Source organism: Zootermopsis nevadensis, unplaced genomic scaffold (assembly GCF_977971745.1).
Source record: "Zootermopsis nevadensis isolate Lab colony 2312 unplaced genomic scaffold, Znev_1.0 Znev_ptg000003l, whole genome shotgun sequence".
Lineage (NCBI taxonomy): Eukaryota > Metazoa > Arthropoda > Insecta > Blattodea > Termopsidae > Zootermopsis > Zootermopsis nevadensis.
Window position 1 is genome coordinate 5,784,090 of NW_028259135.1, and position 22,589 is coordinate 5,806,678.

At 36.5% G+C, this 22,589-nt stretch overlaps 4 long non-coding RNA genes across 6 annotated transcripts in view; all 4 read left to right on the top strand.

The window, feature by feature from the left end:
* LOC110836431 (uncharacterized) overlaps window positions 1–22,589 on the top strand; it is a 75,667-nt gene that overhangs the window by 3,712 nt on the left and 49,366 nt on the right. The gene's annotated exons all lie outside the window — the stretch shown is intronic.
* Window positions 603–3,820, top strand: LOC147874908 (uncharacterized). 3 transcript variants are annotated; one of them, XR_015532728.1, is made up of 4 exons: window positions 603–864; window positions 1,118–1,197; window positions 2,034–2,120; window positions 3,150–3,820. It is a non-coding gene; the product is annotated as an uncharacterized LOC147874908 (long non-coding RNA). The 3 variants fall into 3 exon arrangements; XR_015532727.1 differs by having other exon boundaries at window positions 851–935; XR_015532730.1 differs by lacking the exon at window positions 603–864 and adding an exon at window positions 903–982.
* LOC110840442 (uncharacterized) lies at window positions 11,122–22,581 on the top strand. Its single transcript, XR_015532720.1, has 3 exons — window positions 11,122–11,178; window positions 20,758–20,844; window positions 21,879–22,581. It is a non-coding gene; the product is annotated as an uncharacterized LOC110840442 (long non-coding RNA).
* LOC147874909 (uncharacterized) lies at window positions 17,238–19,125 on the top strand. The gene is made up of 3 exons (XR_015532731.1): window positions 17,238–17,401; window positions 18,329–18,444; window positions 18,996–19,125. It is a non-coding gene; the product is annotated as an uncharacterized LOC147874909 (long non-coding RNA).

Below are 22,589 nucleotides of genomic sequence, written 5' to 3' on the forward strand. Positions count from 1 at the left end.
GGATTTGTGTGTCTCAGTCTCTCTAATGATCTTACAGTTGACAGGTAACTGGTACTTCCTTTATCACACATCGAATAAAGCAGAAGACAATTTGGACTGTTTTCGCAGCATCTAGGATTTCAACAAAAGGCAATCTTTAACCTTCGTACGTTATGCGAGGTGAGTTTACCACATTAAGTAATTGAATTATACTCGTTTAAGGGTTTCTATTCTTTGCTTAATTACGTGACATTCACTGTCTCGTGATACAAGTGCTTTGGCACGGAGGCCTCTGAGAGGCCTTTTCACTGATATCTTAAATACAAAAAGTTGTCAGTGGAACCAAGGTTCCGGATAATTTGACGTAAATACGTCATACCTGCTTTACAAATGAGTAAAGTTTGATTAAGACTTTGCTTATTTAACTTGAATTAGTTACGCTTAAAATGGGTCTGTGGTAGCTGAATTTAATGTAAAGTAATGTAATGTAATGAAATGTAATGTAAGGTAAGGTAAGGTAATGTAATGAAATATTTTATAGGTAACAACAATGCTAAGTAGACAGATGACGTTTCCTTGGTAACAATAATGGCGAGTAAACAATTGACGTTTCCAAGGTAACATAACAATTCAGTTACACCTTTTCCTTTCACTTTTTGCCGAATGACACTGCCCCGAAAATATAGACGTATTTACGTCAAAAACATTTCTACTCAAATTATAGCGCAATCACAAGAAACATTCAAACTTCAAGCGAGTTACAAAATATTATTCGGGGTTTCTTTTGAGTCAGTCAACATTAAAATATTCCCTTTATTATAGAGACGAAATTGGTCTACGTAACGTTGCGTTAGTGTCCACAACTGACACGGCCTGTTGTTCGAGGTAATACTGTTTCGGTATTGTACATCTCTCACTCTATGGTACAGTTTGTGGGAGAATACGAGTTGCTGTAGGTACTGTATCTTTTGTAATGAAGCTGTCCGTCTGTACTCTCAATATTGTAAGCATCTCAATTACAACATTAGGATACTTTGTCAGTCAATTATACGGTTTGAGATTCTGGCCGCTTATAATATAAACATTTTGTAGTATTTTATAGGTTAATGAACTGGATGTTCTTTTTCGATTCTAACAGAGAAAATCATTTAGAAACAATCATTGGACACGCTTCTAACTTTACAACAAACGGATAATTTGATAACATCAGCAGAAAATGTAAGTATGAACAGAAGTGTTTAGTTACATTTTATTCAAGAAACAATACCAAACGCTTTCGAGAAGAAAGTAAATTGAGTCATTTAAGTTGCCTGTGAAGCCATTTTGAATAAATTAAAAACTGTCGAAATTCCAACTTCACATGCTTATTGCATTAGGGTGTTTATAATAATATTCGACACAGGTAATCTGTTCATTAATGCTGAAATACTGAAATATTACCTATTAATTCTGAGAAATATACGAAACCCTTAACATATCCTCTGTGCAAAATTTTGATACTGAGAGTCAAAATAGTTTACCACTGTGCTGAAAACAACACTTCATAAAAACATTTCTGGCGCCAAGACTGAAACACAAAAATATATCGTGCAACACGCACAATTTTGCATTTAAAAAGTAAATACACTCATAGCAAAATATATATATATATATATATATATATATATATATATATAAATCCCTCAAGTTACGGTGAGGTCTAGTATGCCCATATCTGAAAATTCTGTTAAAGGCAATTACTTAGTAATGTGTGGACCTGCTTGCAATACTAAGTTAGTTACATTTTAAATAGTTGTCAATGTCGATTTAATCGAATTTCCTCACATAGACAAACTTTACGCCCTCAAGTCACCTAGAAATGTAAATGAGGTCTCAGGTATGAGAAAGGTTAAGATATCTTGTCCCTCTTTTAAAATTCCAAGAACAAAGGAACAGGCCACTTCACGGTCGGATTCGATTGGTCTGTGTTATTCTCCGGATTTAACTTTGTTTACTGCAAATGTACAGAAATGTTTTCTGTCACATGAACAAATTTTTACTTTTCATTTGTGCAGCATTTTGGACTGGCAGATACCTTCTTTTGGCAATCGAGCGAGACAGTTACTTCGTAATGACGTATTGCTCAAAACAAGGTGGAAATAGTAAGTAAACTTCATGACGAATATTTTATTAACGTACTCGATGCTTCAGCACCAAATACAGAGTCCATACAGCATCAGAGCCCAGAAGAATATCCTGGTATTCACAGATAAGATAACTTCTGATCCCACACGTATATCTCTTGCTACACATACACTAGGCTATAAAAGGCTGAGCATTTACTTTTTTCAACATTTCTACCCCATCTGTCCCTGCATAACATTCCTTGACGTTCTGGCACTTAATCTCTTGCTGATAAGGATGTTACACCACCGTCGTCACTGTATCGGCGCCTACCCTCAGACATCTTGTGTGTTTTTCGCCACAAACAAAGACTTTAATAGGCCTATTTATTATTTGTGAAAACATCAGTTCCTGAAAATATAAATTTTTAACATTTATGTGCCACCAAACCCTTGACGTTGAAAGTGGGATACTTTATAAAGTCTCTTTTCAAAAATTTTATACGCTCTTCTCCCTTCCCCTCGCTTGCTATATGCCGTATCCACATCACCTTCTATGCTTTTAAAGGAAACTTAAGAAACAAATCATCATATTCGTTGTTACGTCAACTAGTGACTTTATCGCCTTATACTCAGTCAAAATGTACCTGTATCAAGTTATTTGAGTAGTCACAAACTCATATGCATTAAATTGTTTTAATTCGTTCACTTATTTTAACACTGTTTTCATAGTTATTTATTTTCATGTGTTCATTTGTATTTTTAAACGAGAAAGCTCAGGCGGTGTTGAGACTAGCTGCGGTTTCAATTCGCGGCTTGGCCAAGAATTCCTACCCATGTCCAGAACGGCTCATAAACCCTCCCAAGCTCCTGTCAAACGGCAACCTGGAGGAGGGTGTGAAGCGACCGGAACTCGCAGATGACTGTTGAAAATAAACAGATGAAGAACGTGTGGCGTCACTCCCTCCAACATTAACTTCAAATTCATTTCTTTATCTCTGTTTCTATCTTTTATTAGTCAGTCAAATCTTCTAAGCTGAATATTTACAACACGTAATCTGTTTGCAGGAAATGCTTACATCGGGTTTCGAAACCGGAGTCCTGATAAAGCGACATTGGAAAAAGCGTTCAAAGCCTTCAACGAAACCGGCCTAGATGCCCGACAGCTTGTGAAATGGAGTGCGGCCCATTGCTAAATGTGGGAGCGCACGAACACAATGGCAATATTTGTACTGCACATTCTTCTTTGGTGTAGGGTGTAAGGGGTAACATTTTCTGTTGAAAGCATTGTTCAAAAGGCAGCTTTTTACAGATATGAATCTTTTGTAAAAATATAGGTTTCTGAGCTTGACAAATTATGACAAACTATGCATATCAACACAAAAATAATTTTACATATAAAAAGTTTCATTTAACGTTCCATTGCTAATGAGTACAGAATTCTGAAATACGGCACCATGTAGTGTGGATTGTGTCACTGATTCTTCGAATAACCTTACTGTCTCCATCATCAAGGTAAAGTGACTATCAAATGGCTCCTGCTGATACTTGTACATCAGGGCACACGTCGTTGGGACGTGTTTAATTTGCTTCTACATGAAGCCATCATTCAGAAACAGAACACTTTCCCTTGAAACGTAAGAGTTTCGATATATTTCATAATAACTTGTTCATACATGCATACTTCCTGTTTTATCACTGGTGAAATCAATTACAAATTAGTAAATGTCTGCTACACATCTCTGTCTGTTTACTTTAAGATGATACATTTTCAAAGCAAATTTTATTAAGGCCTGTCCGCACCTCATTCCTCTTCAAGTAACATTTTAAGTATTTAGAAGTAACTCTTAAGTTTGGAGATGTGTTCCAACTTAGCGCACACAGCTGAAGCGTCCAACTTAAGAACACAACGCATTTTGAAATTCTGTGCCCACAAGGTCACATTTTCTTGCAGTATACAGCTCTATGAGTGTAAAACAATCTTCTAAATTCAAGCCACATTTTAATCGATTGAAATCGACCGACAACTGGGGATGGACTGCGATAGATCGGAAAAGATGAGACATTTTTTATTCCACTGTAAAAACCGCTCTTCTCCACACATGAATGAAAGGATGAAATTTTAAAAACTCATGATATAAGAGCCAGTAATCGAGACGTTTGACTGAAAGAGCGCGCTTTCGTCAAACGAGGCTATGGTGGCGACCCTGGTGGGGTCTGGTGGAGTCTGCTGTATCTCGCGGAACGAAAGCACACCCTACCAATATTTAATAGATTTTCAAGGGTTCTGTAGGATATACTTCTGTTTTATGAAATACATTAAACTTTATTGCATATACCCCTCCAATTCCATATGACCGATAACAGTCAAATACTGACTTCAGCAGAAAAAGACCTAAAATGTGCGACATATGTTTGCTAAAAAATAATAACGTATGACACTTGTATGTGCATTGAGCGGACCTTTAGTTTTCGTAGGCCATCGCGACTGAGTCATAACGCATAAAACATTAACAGACCTCAAATTTCACATGTGTTCTTAGATTTACAATTCTGTATTTAATACTCTCGGTTTCATGGTCACACAACGAAAGTGAATTTCTGTATGGAGACAGATCTTGAAGAAATGCTGAATGCTGTATGTGAGTAACTTAAAATTACGAATGCTGCTGCGATGCGAAAATTTGATATTTTCTTTAACAAATCAGGTAAACTGAGCAAGCATCAATTTAAACCACTTATATTCTCACTACATTCAAGTGAAAATATACTTTCGGATGAACGCAGACTTCTCAGGTTACGCTCCTAGCAACCTAGAACCTCAAATCTTGCATCGTAAAATTCAGTTTCAACGACTCACGTCTAATAAATACAAATTCGGTTATAACGAGATCCGAGAGACTCAGGAAAAGTGGTCGTTAGAACCGTTACTCGTTGTAACCATTATTGTAACTTTTGAGGTTACTCACTTCATTGATTAGTTTGCCGGGCAGTTCTTCTCCCTAGGTCTTCTGATAATCTATAATATAAGAGAAGAAAGGATTAAGAGACTTGGGAAAAAACAAGAACCTCAATATCATGTGAACCCGCATCATAGGACATTCTCTGTTCAAACGACGAAGCTGTGTAGCGGAATCATTCTGCTATTATTACAACTATTATTTTGGTTTTGAGGTTGTATATATCCTTACCTAAAAGTTGCATGTCCAAAACATCGCAATCTTGATAACTGAAAACATGTCGGAGATTGAATATGAAATACTCCTGATTACGTAATCCAGGTTTTACTAGGTAACTTCTGCCAGACTACACGACTCAACAACCCTGAAGACAGCCAACTTCCAAGTTTTACTCTTACAACGAACCTATTCATCGATCCTATTGGAAATCCACTGCCCTGTACTGTCGCTTTACTCCTGGAAACAAAATAATTAGCCTGCAATGACTTATGAGGTTTTACTTATTTACTCTGTGGGTCTGCATTTCGTGAAGAACCTTAGTCGCCTCACACATGTAAAGATGTTCGTTTAATGTGTAGACAACTTATGGGACTCCTTGCATAGGGAATCAGCCCGTCGCAAGGTCTCGACCTACACAGATCAGCATAACATAAATATGAAGAAGAACATCATGCCTCGAGCAGAAGTGGAACTCATGATCCCAGTATCCGTTTAAAAGTGCTTAAATAATAACAAACAACATATTTTGTTCAGTATACTTAGTAGAACTTTAGAGACGATTTCAGAAATGGAATGTATAATGCTTCACTACCGATGGTGTTAAATTTCCAATTTTGTTATATGTATAAAGGATAAGAAACTCTCACAATGCCATGTCCAAAAATTTATTAATTTTATAATTATACTGAAGGTATATGTTTAAAGGCAATATCCTTGTCTTCTCTGTTTATTTATTTAACAGTTTTTAAGTTCAGAAAATACGTTTGAAGAGAATATGCTTGACTGCTCTCGTATTTATTTTTTTGTACGAGAATATCCGTGACTCCTCTGATATGTATTTATCAGTAAGGCTAAACAGAGACATTTTTATCTTTATCGATAACATGGAAGATTTATGCTGTTCTCTAACAACTCAGACATTCTGACTAAGAGAATTTGTAACACGCACTAATTTGTAGGGTATATACTCTTGTACTCAATAAATGAACCTACTTAAAACTTTTAATGTATATTTTCCTAATTAACTCAACATAGCCGTAGAGTATTTCAATTGAAATTTAATTTTGAAGGTAAATATCATTAAGTTTCTCAAAAACTGTTTGTGGGGTCTAAGGCGTGGGCCTTGTGCCGCTAGGTCGCTGGAACCGTGGGTTCGAATCCCACTCAAGCCATGGATGTCTGTCCGCGTGTTTCTGTGTTGCGCTGTCTTTTGTACAGGTAGAGGCCTGGCGAAGGGCCGATCCCTCCTCCACGGAGTCCTACCGAATATCTATAGTTCAAGGCAACGAAATGTTGGGACCCGCAGTGCTCAGGCACTTTACGGATACCGGGAAAATGTACAAACATTGTTAAACAGGAAATATACATAAAAAACTGTTTGTCATCAAAGCGTTTTGGTGTTATTTTTCTACTCTGCGGCAAAACATGCGAGAAGCACATTAGCTTACAAATATATTGCTTTAACGTCATTTTCTAATCACTTATTACATAAAACACTCCTATGAGCAATTTACGTTATGAATATATTTTCATTTATGACAAATTGCGGTGATAATATCGACAGGAAAGTCATGTATTTCTTTTATTCTACATAATTTACAATTCATGAGGCACAGAAAAATATGGCTGTCTTCCGGGTAGTAGCGCTGTAAAGTCTGGTAGACGTTTACCGACGTTTAAGAGGTCCTTGCGACTCATCGCCCAGATGATGAAGGCAGTACGAACATCTGAAACGTCGCTAAACTTCTACCAAACTATAGGGCGCAACAACATAGAAGACTCCCATCTTCAGTGGGTCATTACGTTAATTCATTCATTTTGTGAAGATTAACACCTTTCCTTCTACGTGCTAATCAGTATGACGCGTAATATTTCTTCGTTTTACTTTCTTAACAAACGCCTAAGCTTCAAGTCGCTCAAAGTGACAAATACTGACGATAATAAAACGTGTTTTCTGACGTCAGATATGTAATTTTCATCCTACAAGATAATACAGCGTTGTAAAAATCGCACGAGGGCGGCTGGCCCCCTGATTGGTCAACGTACGAAACTAATTCGAACAGACAGCCTCAACATTCTTGGCTTTTGTCCTTCTCTCGCCTAAAACGCAAGTACAACCAATTAACTGTGGTTTTAATGAAACCTAGACGATGGTAAATTACAAAAACAAAAACATTTCTATCCAAGTTATTGCGCAATCTCAAGAAACCTTCAAACTTCAAACGAGTTACAAAATATTATTTTGGCTTTCTTTTGAGTCGGTCAAACTTAAAATATTTCCCTTGATAATGGAAACGCAATTCGTCTACGAAACGTTGTTCTTTAGTCCACAACTGACACGGCTTGTTGTTTGAGATAATACTGATTTCGGTATTGTACATCTCTCACTCTGTGGTACGGTTTGTGGGAGAATACGAGTTGCAGTAGGTACTGTATCTTTTGTAATGAAGCTGTCCGTCTGTACTCTCATTATTGTAAGCATCTCAATTACAGTAAATCTAGGATACTTTGTCAGTCAATTACACGTTTCGATATTCTGACCGTTTATAATATAATAAGATAAATATTTTGTAGTCATTTTATAGGTTAATGAACTGATTGTTCTTTTTCGATCTAACAGCAAACAGCGTAAAGATATAATCACTGAAGAAGATTCTAACTTAACAACAAACGAATACTTTGATATGATCAGCAAAGAATGTAAGTATGAACTGAAGTGTCTAGTTAAAATTTATTCAGGAAACAATACCAAACGCTTTGACGAACAAAGTAAATTGTGTTATATAAGTTCCCTCTGAAGCCAGTTTGAATAAATTCAAAACTGTCCAAATTTCTACTTCACTTGCTTATTGCCTAACGGTGTTTATAATAATCTTCGCCACAGGTGATCCGTTGATTAATGCTGAAATTCTGAAATATTACCTATTAATTCTGAGAACCACACGAAACCGTTAACATATCCTTTGTGCAAAAATTGATATCGGAAGTTAAAATACGTTACCACTGTGCTATAAAAAACCACTTCCCACACATCTTTTCTGGCGCCAAGACTGAAACAAAAAAAAAATATATCGTGCAATATACACAATTTTCCATTTAAAAAGTAAATATACCCATAACAAAAATGCTCATAATGAACAACTTCTCAAGTAACAGTAAGGTCAAGTATGCCCATAGTTGATAATTCTCTTAAAGGCAATTACTTAGTAATGTGTGGAACTGTTTGCAATAAAAAGTTAGTAAAATTTTAAATAACTGGCAATGCCGTTTTAATCGAGCTTCCTCACATAGACAAACCTTACGCCCTCAAGTCACCTAGAAATCTAAATGCGGTCACAGGTATGTGCAAGGTTAAGATACCTTGTCCCTCTTTTAAAATTCCAAGAGCAAATAAACAGGTCGGTTCACGGTCGGATTCGATTGGTCTGTATTGTTTTTCGGATTTAACTTTGTTTACTGCAGCATACAGAAATATTTTCTGTCACTTGAACAAATTTTTATTTTTCATTTCTGCAGCATTTTGGACTGGCAGATACCATCTGTTGGCAATCGAGCGAGACAGTTTCTTCGTAATGACGTTTTGCTCAGAGCAGGGTGGAAATAGTAAGTATATTTCTTGACGATTACTTTATTAAGGGACTCGATGCTTCAGCACCAAATACAGAGACGCTGAGTCCATACAGCATCACAGCCCAGAAGAACATCCTCGCATTCACAGATAAGATAACTTCAGATCTCACACGTATATCTCTTGCTACATATACACTAGGCTATAAAAGGCTGAGCATTTACTTTTTTCAACAATTCTACCCCATCTGTCCCTGCATAACATTCCTTGACGTTCTGGCACTTAACCTCCTGCTGATAAGGACGTTACACCACAGCCTTCCCTGTATCGGCGCCTACCCTCAGCCATCTTGTGTATTTCTCGACTCAGACAAACTCTTTAATGGCCTATTTATTATTTGTGAGAGATCAATTCCTGAAAATATAAATTTTTAACATTTATCTGCAACCAAACCCTTGACGTTGAGAGTGGGATACTCTATAAAGTCTCTTTTCAAAAATTTTATACGCTCTTCTCCCTTACCCAAAGCTTGTTATATGCCGTACCCACCTCACCTTCTATACCTTAAAACAAACATAAGGAACAATTCATCATGTTCGTTGTTACGTCAACTGGTCTCTTTATCGCCTTTTACTCATTCAAAATGAACCTGAATCAAGTTACTTGAGAAGTCACAAACTCATATGCATTAAATTGTTTTAATTCGTTCACTTATTTAAACACTGTTTTCATAGGTATTTATTTTCATTTGTATTTTTAAACGAGAAAGCTCAGGCGGTGTTGAGACAAGCTGCGGTTTGGACGACCGGGTTTCAATTCCCTGCTTGGCCAAAAATTCCTCCCCAGGTTCAGAACGGCTCATAAATCCTCCCAAGCTCCTGTCAAACGGCAACCTGAAGGAGGGTGTAAAGCGACCGGAATTCGCACATGACGGTCGACAGTAAACAGATGAAGAAGGAGTGCCGTCACTCCCTCCAACATTAACTTCAATTTCATTTCTTTATCTCTGTTTCTATCTTTTATTAATCAGCTAAAACTTCTAACCTGAAATTTTACACAACACATAATCTGTTTGCAGGAATTACTTAAATCGGGTTTGGAAACCGGAGTCCTGATGAAGCGACATTGGAAAAAGCGTTTAAAGCCTTCAACGAAACCGGCCTAGATGCCAGTCAGCTTGTGAAATGGAGATCCGACAATTGCTACAAGTAACAATGGGAGCGCACGAACACAATTTCAATATTTGTACTGCACATTCTTCGTTGGTGTAGGGTGTAAGGGGTAACATCTTCTGTTGAAAGCATTGTTCAAAAGGCTGATTTTTACAGATATGGATCTTTTGTAAAAATATAGGTTTCTGAGTCCAATTCAACATATAAACTGAGGCCAGAGGGGCTTGACTAATTATGCAAAGCCATGCATATCAACACAAAAATCATGTTCCACCACAAAAGGTTCCATTCAAATGTTGCTTTATTAATGAGTATCCCAATTCTGAAATACAGCACCATGTAGTGTAGAGTGTATTACTGATGCTTCGAATGTCTTTACTGTCTCCATCTTCAAGGTAAAGTGGATAACAAATGGCTCGTGGTGATACTTGTATAGCATGGCACACGTATAATTCTTCACTACCCATGGTGTTAAATTTCAAATTTTGTTATACATAAAAACGATAGGAGCCGCTCACAATGTCATGTCCAAAAATTTGTTAATTTTATAATTATACTCATGGTAATTGTTAAAAGGCAATTTTCTTAACTCCTCTGATATGAAGATAAACAAATATAATAGACATTTTTATTTTTATCCATAATATGGAAGAATTATGCTGTTCTCTAACAAGTCAGACATTCTGACTAAGAGAGTTTGTAACACGCACTAATTTGTTGGGTATATACTCTTGTAATCAATAAATGAGCCTACTTAAAACATTTAATGTATATTTTCCTAATAAACTCAACATAGCCATAGAGTATTTCAATTGAAATTTAATTTTGAAATTAAATATGAGTAAATTTCTCAAAAAATGTTTGTGATGAAAGCATTTTGGCGTTATTGTTTGTACACTGTGGCAAAACATGCGAGAGACACTTCAGTTTAAAAAAATATTACTTTAACGTCATTTTCTAATCACTTATAACATAAAACACTCCTGTGAGCAATTTACATTACGAAAATATTTTCCTTTATGACAAACTGCGGTGATAATATCGACAGGAAAGTCATGTATTTCTTTTGTTCTACCTATTTTACAATTCATGAGGCACATAAAAAAACCAGATTTACGAATATATAAACGACTGTCCTAAGGAATTCACAAAGCAGACGCAGAAGAGTGCCAGGTCACGTAAGTAGCCTACACATAATTAAGTACTAAGGGCCTTCATTGCTCGTACTCCTCAAATACTATTAGGGCTGACGAATAAAGGGACAGGAAGTGGATTATGGCATGGGAAGACGTAAGAAATGCATGCATTTTAATTAGAAATAAGACGAGATAGGCGCACTAGCAGCGCAACAAAGGAACGGAGTGGTCACCCAGCAACCCTGAGGATGAAAACAGAGATGGTTCTCGAAACGTTGGCAGCAGATTTGGTTTGTTCATGTGGAATCTGAGAATCTTATTTTTGGCCTGTGAACCTGTGACGTTTTTAAAGAAATTCTTCATTTTTCAGTTATATAGAGAATGTTCAAAAAAGATGTACACACAATGCTGTTGTTTGTATTGGTTATGAGTATACATTTTTGAGGAATTCTGACTGTACATATATAATTCATAACGATGGCGATACTACTAATATTACTACTACTTCTACTAATAATAATAATAATAGTAATAATAATAATAATTCAATTCATTTATTAAAGTGCTTAACAACAGACAAAAACGCCAATAACATCCAAGCTTTAACAATACAAATATTACAATACAAAAACAAACAAACAATAAACTAAATATATGAATGTACAATATTAATTTATTGCAAAATAATTAATAATTAAATGAGATAAACATACCTAAGTAATATAATTCAATTAATAATACTAAATAAAACAAAACAGAAGAAACTTATAAAATTAAAACTACAAAATAAAATGCAGTCAGCACAGCAAGTGAATAAACAAAAAAACAATGATTATTGTTTAAAAAGCTGACTGACATCAGTAAGGAAAACACGAACTTTGTTAGAGATGTCGATGCTCCTACAGACTGCATTGGCAGCAGAAACACATCTGGCAGAGGGACTGGCCTTGAAATTACGTTGTACAGTAAAGGTAGAGTAGTCTCTGATAGACCTAGTAGGTATGCAGAGACTAACTGTATCAAAAACAGACGAGCAACTAATTTTGCTTTTAAAAACATTAACGAGAAAAAGCGCATCCAAAAGCCTCCTCCTCAAATGCAACGATAAGAAATTTAATCTGACTAATATATCGTCATAATTATAGGCACACACGCCATTAAAGAATCTAGCGTAACATAGGGCTACAAATTTTCTTTGAATCCCTTCCAATTTAAAGGAGTCATTATTAGTGATAGAGTTCCAAACAACGGATGCATACTCAATTTTAGAACGGACTAAGGTACCGTGCAAAACCAAAAGGCTATCAACAGTGCAGAAGGAAGAAGTAATGTACCGAATCAAGCCAAGCATTTTTAAGCTCTGTGAATATATATAGTTAATGTGCTGATGAAAATAAAGCTTACAGTCCAGTAGAACACCGATATCTTTAACACAATGGGAGCGTGCCACCAGGTGGTTACACAATTTGTAATTAAAGTAAATTCTGTTTCTCTTTCGGGTGAACGATATAACAGTCGTTTTACTTAAATTAAGTTGCATCCCATTCACAAGACACCAATTTTGCACTGAATGGATGTCGTCCTGCAACAGTTTGCAGTCATCAACATCGCTAATACTCCGATATATCTTTAAGTCGTCAGCAAATAAAAGCACTGTGAATTGTGTATGGAGTCTCCCTTACCCAAAGCTTGTAATATACCGTATCCACCTCACTTTCAAAGCTTTAAACAAACATAAGGAACAAATCATCATGTTCATAGTTACGTCAACTAATCTCTTTATCGCCTTCCATTCATTCAAAATGAACCTGTATCAAGTTATTTGAGAAGTCACAAACTCATATGCATTAAATTGTTTTAATTCGTTCACTTATTTAAACACTGTTTTCATAGTTACTTATTTTCATGAGTTCATTTGTATTTCTAAACGAGAGAGCTCAGGCGGTGTTGACACTAGCTGCGGTTTGGACTACCGGGTTTCAATTCCCGGCTTGGCCAAGAATTCCTCCCCATGTCCAGATCTGCTCATAAACCCTCCGAAGCTCCTGTCAACCGGCAACCTGGAGGAGGGTGTAAAGAGACCGGAACTCGCAGATGACTGTCGACAGTAAACAGATGAAGAACGTGTAGCGTCACTCCCTCCAACATTAACTTTCATTTCATTTCTTTATCTCTGTTTCTATCTTTTATTAGTCAGCCAAATCTTCTAAGCTGAATTCTTACAACACGTAATCTGTTAGCAGGAAATGCTTACATCGGGTTTCGAAACTGGAATCCTGATAAAGCGACATTAGAAAAAGCGTTCAAAGCCTTCAACGAAAGCGGCCTAGATGCCAGTCAGCTTGTGAAATGGAGTGCGGACCATTGCTAACTGTGGGAGCGCACGAACACAATGCCAATATTTGTACTGCTACAGATATGGAACTTTTCTATAAATATAGGTTTCTGAGTCCAATTCAACATATAAACTGAGGCCAGAGGGGCTTGACAAATTATGACAAGCCATGCATATCAACACAAAAATCAATTTACATATAAAAAGTTTCATTTAACGTTCCATTGCTAATGAGTACAGAATTCTGATATACGTCACCATGTAGTGTGGATTGTGTCACTGTTTCTTTGAATAACCTTACTGTCTCCATCTTCAAGGTAAAGTGGCTATCAAGTGGCTCCACCTGATACTTGTATAGCAGGCTACTCGTCGTTGGGACCTGTTTAATTTGCTTCTACATGACGTCATCATTCAGAAACAGAACACTTTCCCTTGAAACTTAAGAGGTTCGAATTATTTCATAATAACTTGTACATACATGCATACTTCCTGTTCTATCACTGGTGAAATCAATTACAAATTAGTAAATGTCTGCTAGACATCTGTGTCTATTTACTTTAAGATGATACATTTTCAAAGCAAATTTTATTAAAGCCTGTCTACACCTCATTCCTCTTCACATAACATTTTAAGTATTTAGAAGTAATTCTTAAGTTTGGAGATGTGTGTCAACTTAGCGCACATAGCTGAAGCGTCCAACTTAAGAACACAACGCATTTTGAAATTCTGTACCCACAAAGTCATATTTATTCTTGCAGTATACAGCTTTATGAGTGTAAAACAATCTTCTAAATTCGAGCCACATTTTAATCGATTGAAATCGACCAACAACTGGGGATGGACTGCGATAGATCGGAAGAGATGAGACTTTTTTATTCCACTGTCAAAAACCGCTCTTCTCCATACATGAATGAAAGGAAGAAATTCTAAGAACTCATGATATAAGAGCCAGTAATCGAGACATTTGACTGAAAGAGCGCGCATTCGTCAATCGAGGCTATGGTGGCGACCCTGGTGGGGTATGGAGGAGTCTGCTGTATCTCGCTGAAAGAAAGAACAGCCTATAAATATTTAATAGATTTTCAAGGGTTCTGAAGGATATAAATCTGTTTTATGACATACATTAAAGTTTATTGCATATACCCCTCCAATTCCATATAACCGATAACAGTCAAATACTGACTTCAGGAGAAAAACACATAAATCGTGTCGTGTGCGACATATGTTTGCTAAAAATAATAACGTATGACACTTGTATGTGCATTGAGCGGCCACCTTTAGTTTTCGTAGGCCATCGGGAACTGAGTCATAACGCATGAAACATCGACGGGCCTCAAATTTCACATGTGTTCTTAGATTTACGATTCTGCATTTATTACTCTCGGTTTCATGGGCACACTACGAGAGTGAATTTCTGTATGGAGGCGGATCTTAAAGAAATGCTGAACGCTGTATATTAGTAAGTTAAAATTACAAAGGCGGCTGCGATGCGAAGCTTTGATATTTTGTTTAACAAATCAGGTAAACTGAACAAGCATTATTCTCCCTACATTCAAGTAAAAAGATACTGTCGGATGAACGTAGACTTCTCAGGATACGCTCCTAGCAACCTAGAACCTCAAATCTTGCATCGTAAAATTCAGTTTCAACGCCTCACGTCTAATAAATACAAATTTGGTTATAACGAGATCCGAGAGACTCAGGAAAAGTGCTCGTTATAACCATTACTCGTTGTAACCATTATTGTAACTTTTGCTGATACTCATTTCATTGGTTAGTTTGCCGGGCAGTTCTTCTCCCTAGGTCTTCTGATAATCTATAATATAAGAGAAGAAAGGATTAAGAGACTTGGGAAAAAACAAGAACCACAATATCACGTGCACCCGCAACGTAGGACACGCTCTCTTCAAAAGACGCAGATGTGTAGCTGAATCATTCTGCTATTATTACAACTATTATTTTGGTTTTGAGTTTGTATATTCCTTACCTAAAAGTTGCATGTCCAAAACATCGCAATCATTTTAGCTGAAAACATGTCGGAGATTGAATATGAAATTCTCCTGATTACGAAATCCAGGTTTTACTAGGTAACTTCTGCCAGACTACACGACTCAACAACCCTGAAGACAGCCAACTTCCAAGTTTTGCTCTTACAACGAACCTATTCATCGTTCCTACTGTAAATTCACTGCTCGGCCCTGTCGCTTTACTCCTGGAAACAAATTAATTAGCCTGCAATGACTTATGAGGGTTTACGTATTTACTCTGTGGGTCTGCATTCCGTGAAGAACCTTAGTCGCCTCACACATGTAAAGCTGTTCGTTTAATGTGTAGACAACTTATGGGACTCCTTGCATAGGGAATCAGCCCGTCGCAAGGTCTCGACCTACACAGATCAGCACAACGTAAATATGAAGAAGAACATCATGCCTCGAGTAGACGTCGAACTCATGATCCCAGTATCCGTTTAAAAGGGCTTAAATAATAACAAACAACATATTTTGTTCAGTATACTTAGTAGAACTTTAGAGACTATTTCAGAAATGGAATGTATAATGCTTCACTACCCATGGTGTTAAATTTCCAATTTTGTTATACGTATAAATGATAAGAAACTCTCACAATGTCATGTCCAAAAATTTATTAATTTTATAATTATACTGAAGGTATATGTTTAAAGGCAATTTCCTTGACTTCTCTGTTTATTTATTTAACAGTTTTTAAATTCAGAAAATACGTTTGAAGAGAATACGCTTGACTGCTCTCCTACGTATTTATAATTTTGTACGAGAATATCCTTGACTCCTCTGATATGTATTTATCAGTAAGGCTATACAGAGACATTTTTATTCAGGAAACATAAATGAATCATTTCATAACACAAGAAATGGTCATAGGGGTTTTAAACTTTGAAATATGTCGCTAAATAAAGTAATATTTTAAAAAGCAGGTTCTAGCTCAAGGGATACGCCACCCGTCTTCGTTACAAAGGCCACCTGGTGTAAGCTGTTTATTCTGATAACGACACGAAACATCTACGTATATACACTCTTTGGGCAAACCGCTGAGATAATGAATGTTAAAGTGCGTGCTACTCAGAGTAAACATTATGCTTCAGAAAGTTATTTTATTATTATTAGTTAAGGCTACCATTAAGTCTGATAGGCGGAGGTGGTTAAAGTTTGTTGATGACAGTCTTAAGACTCACCCTAAGCATTTTTGGAAATATGTTTCAGATTTCAAAAGAAAAGATAATTCCTTTATTTAGCTAAAAATTGGTGATCAGTTTGTGACTGACCTCAAACACATTGCTGATGAATTTGCTACGCATTTTGAATCAATCTTTATCACTTCTTTCCGGTCCGTCACTCCTACCGATACTGTTACCTCAGATTTCTTGCCCGCCGCTCCGATCTCTCCTGCTGAAGTTAGCAAGACGATCAAGCGCCTCAGACCTTCAAAGTGTGTGGGGTTAGATGGAATTCCTTCGTTAGTAATTAAGGGTTGTTCTGGTATTTTTACTCCCTTATTAACCTATATTTTTAATTTAAGTATAAATAGTGCCACCTTTCCGTCCCTGTGGAAACAAACAGCTGTTGTTCCCGTGTTTAAAAGAGGAAACAGTTCCACTGTAGTAATTATAGACCCATCTCTATTCTTAATAACTTTTCTAAAATATTTGAATTTATTGTTTGTGATCATTTGCAAAAAAATCACTTATGACATAAAACACTCCTGTGAACAATTTACGTGAAGAATATATTTATCTATATGACAAACTGCGATGAAAATATCGACTGGAAGGTCATGTATTTCTTTTATTCTACCTATTTTACAATTCATGAGGCACATAAAAATACCAGATTTACGAATATATAAACGACTGTCCTAAGGAATTCACAAAGGAGACGCAGAAGAGTCCCAGGTCACGTAAGTAGCCTACACATAATTAAGTACTAAGGGCCTTCATTGCTCGTACTCCTCAAATACTATTAGGGCGGACGAATTAAGGGACAGAAAGTGGATTATGGCATGGGAAGACGTAAGAAATGCATGCATTTTAATTAGAAATAAAACAGGATAGGCGCACTAGCAGCGCAACAAAGGAACGGAATGGTCACCCAACAACCCTGAGGATGAAAACAGAGATGGTTCTCGAAACGTTGGCAGCAGATTTGGTTTGTTCATGTGGAATCTGAGAATCTTATTTTTGGCCTGTGAACCTGTGACATTTCTTAAAGAAATTCTTCATGTTTCCAAGAAAGATGTACACACAATGCTGTTGTTTGTATTGGATGTGAGTATACATTGTTTGGGGCATTCTGACTGTACATTTATAATTCATAACGATGACGATACTACTACTACTACTACTACTACTACTAATAATAATAATAATAAAAATAATAATGTTCTGAAGCATAATATTTACTTTGGGTAGCACTCCACTTTAACATTCATTATCTCAGCGGTTTGCCCAAACAGTTTATATAAAGGTTCCGTGCCGTTATCAGAATAACCAGCTTACACGCGCTGGACTTCGTAGCGAAGACGGGTGGCGTATCCCTTGAGCTAGAAACTGCATTTTGAATTATTACTTTGGTTTAGCGGCATATTTCAAACATTAAAACCCCTATGCCCTTTTCTTGAGTTATGAAATGATTCATATAAGTTTCCCGGCGTAAAGAGCGCGATAGAGAGGGGAGACGCGGAGGAAAGTGGAATGTCCGTAACAACAATTAATGTAGGTCTGATAACACAGTTTCTCTCTGTGTGAAACATGCAGGTCCACATATGCGTTCAGTATACTCAATAAATGACGATAATATTAAATTAACAAAGTTTATATTATTACAGGAACTGCAATTAAGATGTATCTTATCATCCTTCTTGGCGTAGTCGGCAAATTGGCATTGGTTTCCGGTGAATGCGATCTTGGTAGTCCAAAACTGGAGAATGTTGATTGGAATGAAGTACTGACACACAACAATTATATAATTTTAACCGTCACACAAATATTATATTGGACATTATAAAGAATTTTATCACAACATGTATCGGTTCAAATTGAAAATCAACAGGTGATTAATGAATTTAATGCAAAACTAATTTAAGGTTTAGGGACCGAAGAATGCTGTCTTCTGAGTTGCTGTGCCGTGTATTCTGGTATAAGTTCACCGACGTTTCAGAGGTCCTTAATGCCTCCTTCATCAGGGAAATGGCGATGATAGAGGCAGCAAGGACATCTGAAACGTCGGTAAACTCCTACCGTCTACACTGCACAGCAACCCAGTAGACAGTAATCAGTAGGAATTATGTTAAGACTCACCAATATACACCACAACTGTGTTCCACAGAAGATGACTGTAGCCAGTGTCATTAAATTTACTTCAGCCACCGACATCTGAGCTCACTCCGTTAACTCCACCCACAAATTCCAGCGTCGCAATAATGAAAGTGCAACAAGAATACTATCGTTAAAAGACAGGATTTGTGTGTCTCAATCTCTCTAATGATCTTACAGTTGACAGGTAAATGGTACTGGCTTTATCACACATCGAATAATGCAGAAGACAATTTGGACTGTGTTCGTACAGACTTCATCAAAATAACCAGCAGCAGAATGTTTATTTCTACCCTAGCATATGATAAGAAGTAAATTTACAACATTAAGTAATTAAATTAATTCGTTTAGGGATATCTACATTTTGCTTAATTACGTGACATTCACTGTCTCGTGATACAAGTGCTTTGGCACGGAGACCTCTGAGAGGCCTTTTCACTGATATCTTAAATATAAATAATTAGTACGAGAATTTCTCATTCCGTTAATGATGACTGGAACATGAAAGTCTATGAACTTGGAGAAACACTTTTATCCGTGTACCAGAAAGCCCTATAATCGAATTCTAACTTCCACGGTCATTCGCTCGCAATATAAAATAACCGGAATAGAAGTTTAAAATAAATATACATCAATTCAGATTTAAATCCATCCAATCCTCTATTTGAGTTTCATAATCATGTTAATGGAAAACATGCCTACAAGCTAAAAAGATTATGAAAACTGACACATTTACCACAAGAATAAATATTTGACATTGATTTCATACTCCGAAAACTATGTATATAAATCATAATAAAATCCCACACAACACAAACTAGTTTTAAAATATATGAATACATTTATATCTTTAATCTTCACAGTTTACCTTCGTAGTGTATAAAATTTTGTCACTAATCATTTATTTAGATCTGAAATTACAACATTAGGGTACTTTGCCAGTCAATTAAACGGTTCGAGATTCTGGCCGGTTATAATATAAACATTTTGTAGTAATTTATAGGTTAATGAACTGAATGTTCTTTTTCGATTCAAACAGCGAACAGCATGAAGTTTTAGTCACTGGAGAAGCTTCTAACTTTAGAAAAAACGGAAGCTTTGACATTCTCAGCAAAGAGTGTATGTATGAACTAAAGTGTCCAGGCAGATTTTAATCAGGAAACAGTACCAAATACTTCGGCGAAGAAAGTAAATGGAGTCATTTAAGTTGCCTCTGAAGCCAGTTTGAATGAATGAATAAATGTCCAAATATCTACTTCACTTGCTTATTAGCTAACGGCGTTTATAATAATCTTCGTCACAGGTAATCCGTTAGTTAATGCTGAAATAGTGAAATATTACCTATTAATTCTGAGAACCATACGAAACCCTTAACAAATCCTCTGTGCAAAGTTTTGATACCGAGAGTTAAAATAGTTTACCACTGTTCTGCATAAAACCACTTCCCAAACATCTTTTCTGCCGCCAAGGCTGAAACACAAAAATATATCGTGCAACATACACAACTTTGTATTTAAAAATAAATACACCCATAAAAAATAAATAAATTAATGCTTATAATGAATAATTGCTCAAATTAAGGTAAGGTCAAGTATGCCCATAGTTGATAATTCTGTTAAAGGCTTTTACTTAGTAATGTGTGGACCTGCTTGCAATAATAAGTTAGTAACATTTAAAATAACTGGCAATGACGATTTAATTGAACTTCCTCACATATACAAACTTTATGCACGCAAGTCACCTAGAAATCTAAATGCGGTCTCAGGTATGGACAAGGTTAAGATAACTTGTCCCTCTTTTAAAATTCCAAGAGCAAATAAACAGGTCAGTTCACGGTCGGATTCGATTGGTCTGTATTGTTTTTCGGATTTAACTTTGTTTACTGCAGCATACAGAAATATTTTCTGTCACTTGAACAAATTTTTATTTTTCATTTCTGCAGCATTTTGGACTGGCAGATACCATCTGTTGGCAATCGAGCGAGACAGTTTCTTCGTAATGACGTTTTGCTCAGAGCAGGGTGGAAATAGTAAGTATATTTCTTGACGATTACTTTATTAAGGGATTCGATGCTTCAGCACCAAATACAGAGACGCTGAGTCCATACAGCATCACAGCCCAGAAGAACATCCTCGCATTCACAGATAAGATAACTTCAGATCTCACACGTATATCTCTTGCTACACATACACTAGGCTATAAAAGGCTGAGCATTTACTTTTTTCAACAATTCTACCCCATCTGTCCCTGCATAACATTCCTTGACGTTCTGGCACTTAACCTCCTGCTGATAAGGACGTTACACCACAGCCGTCCCTGTATCGGCGCCTACCCTCAGCCATCTTGTGTATTTCTCGACTCAGACAAACTCTTTAATGGCCTATTTATTATTTGTGAGACATCAGTTCCTGTAAATATAAATTTTTAACATTTATCTGCCACCAAACCCTTGACGTTGAGAGTGGGATACTCTATAAAGTCTCTTTTCAAAAATTTTATACGCTCTTCTCCCTTACCCAAAGATTGCTCTATGCCGTATCCACCTTACCTTCTATGCTTTTAAAGGAAACATAAGAAACAAATCATCATGTTCATTGTTACGTCAATTGCTCACTTTAACGCCTTTTACTCAGTCAAAATGTACCTGTATCAAGTTATTTGAGAAGTCACAAACTCATATGCATAAATTTGTTTTAAGTCGTTCACTTATTTACACAATGTTTTCATAGTTAATTATTCTCATGTGTTCATTTGTATTTTTAAACGAGAAAGCTCAGGCCGATTGGACGACCGGGTTTCAATTCCCGGCATGGCCAAGAATTCCTCCCCACGTCCAGAACGGCTCATAAACCCTCCCAAGCTCCTGTCAAAAGGCTACTTGGAGGAGGGTGTAAAGCGACCGGAACTCGCAGATGACTGTCGACAGTAAACAGATGAAGAACGTGTGGCGTCACTCCCTTCAACATTAACTTCAATTTCATTTCTTTATCTCTGATTCTATCTTTTATTAATCAGATAAAATTTCTAACCTGAAATTTTACACAACACGTCATCTGATTTCAGGAATTGCTTACATCGGGTTTCGAAACCTGAGTCCTGATGAAGTGACATTGGAAAAAGCGTTCAAATCCTTCAACGAAACCGGCCTAGATGCCAGTCAGCTTGTGAAATGGAGTGCCGACAATTGTTACTAGTAACTGTGGGAGCGCACGAACACAATGGCACATTCTTTTCTGGTGTAGGGTGTAAGGGGTAACATCTAGTGTTGAAAGTATTGTTCAAAAGGCAGATTTTTACAGATATGGATCGTTTGTATAAATATAGGTTTCTGAGTCTAACTCAACATATAAACTGAGGCCAGAGGGGCTTGACTAATTATGCCAAGCCATGCATATCAACACAAATATCATTTTACACCATGAAAAGTTTCATTTAACGTTCCATTGCTAATGAGTATCCCATTTTTGAAATACGGCACCATGTAGTGTGGACTGTGTCACTGATGCTTCGAATGTCTTTACTGTCTCCATCTTCAAGGTAAAGTGGATAACAAATGGCTCGTGGTGATACTTGTATAGCATGGCACACGTATATTTCTTCACTACCCATGGTGTTAAATTTCTAATTTTGTTATACATAAAATCGATAGGAGCCGCTCACAATGTCATGTCCAAAAATTTGTTAATTTTATAATTATACTCATGGTAATTGTTAAAAGGCAATATTCTTGACTCCTCTGATATGAAGAATAAACAAATATAATAGACATTTTTA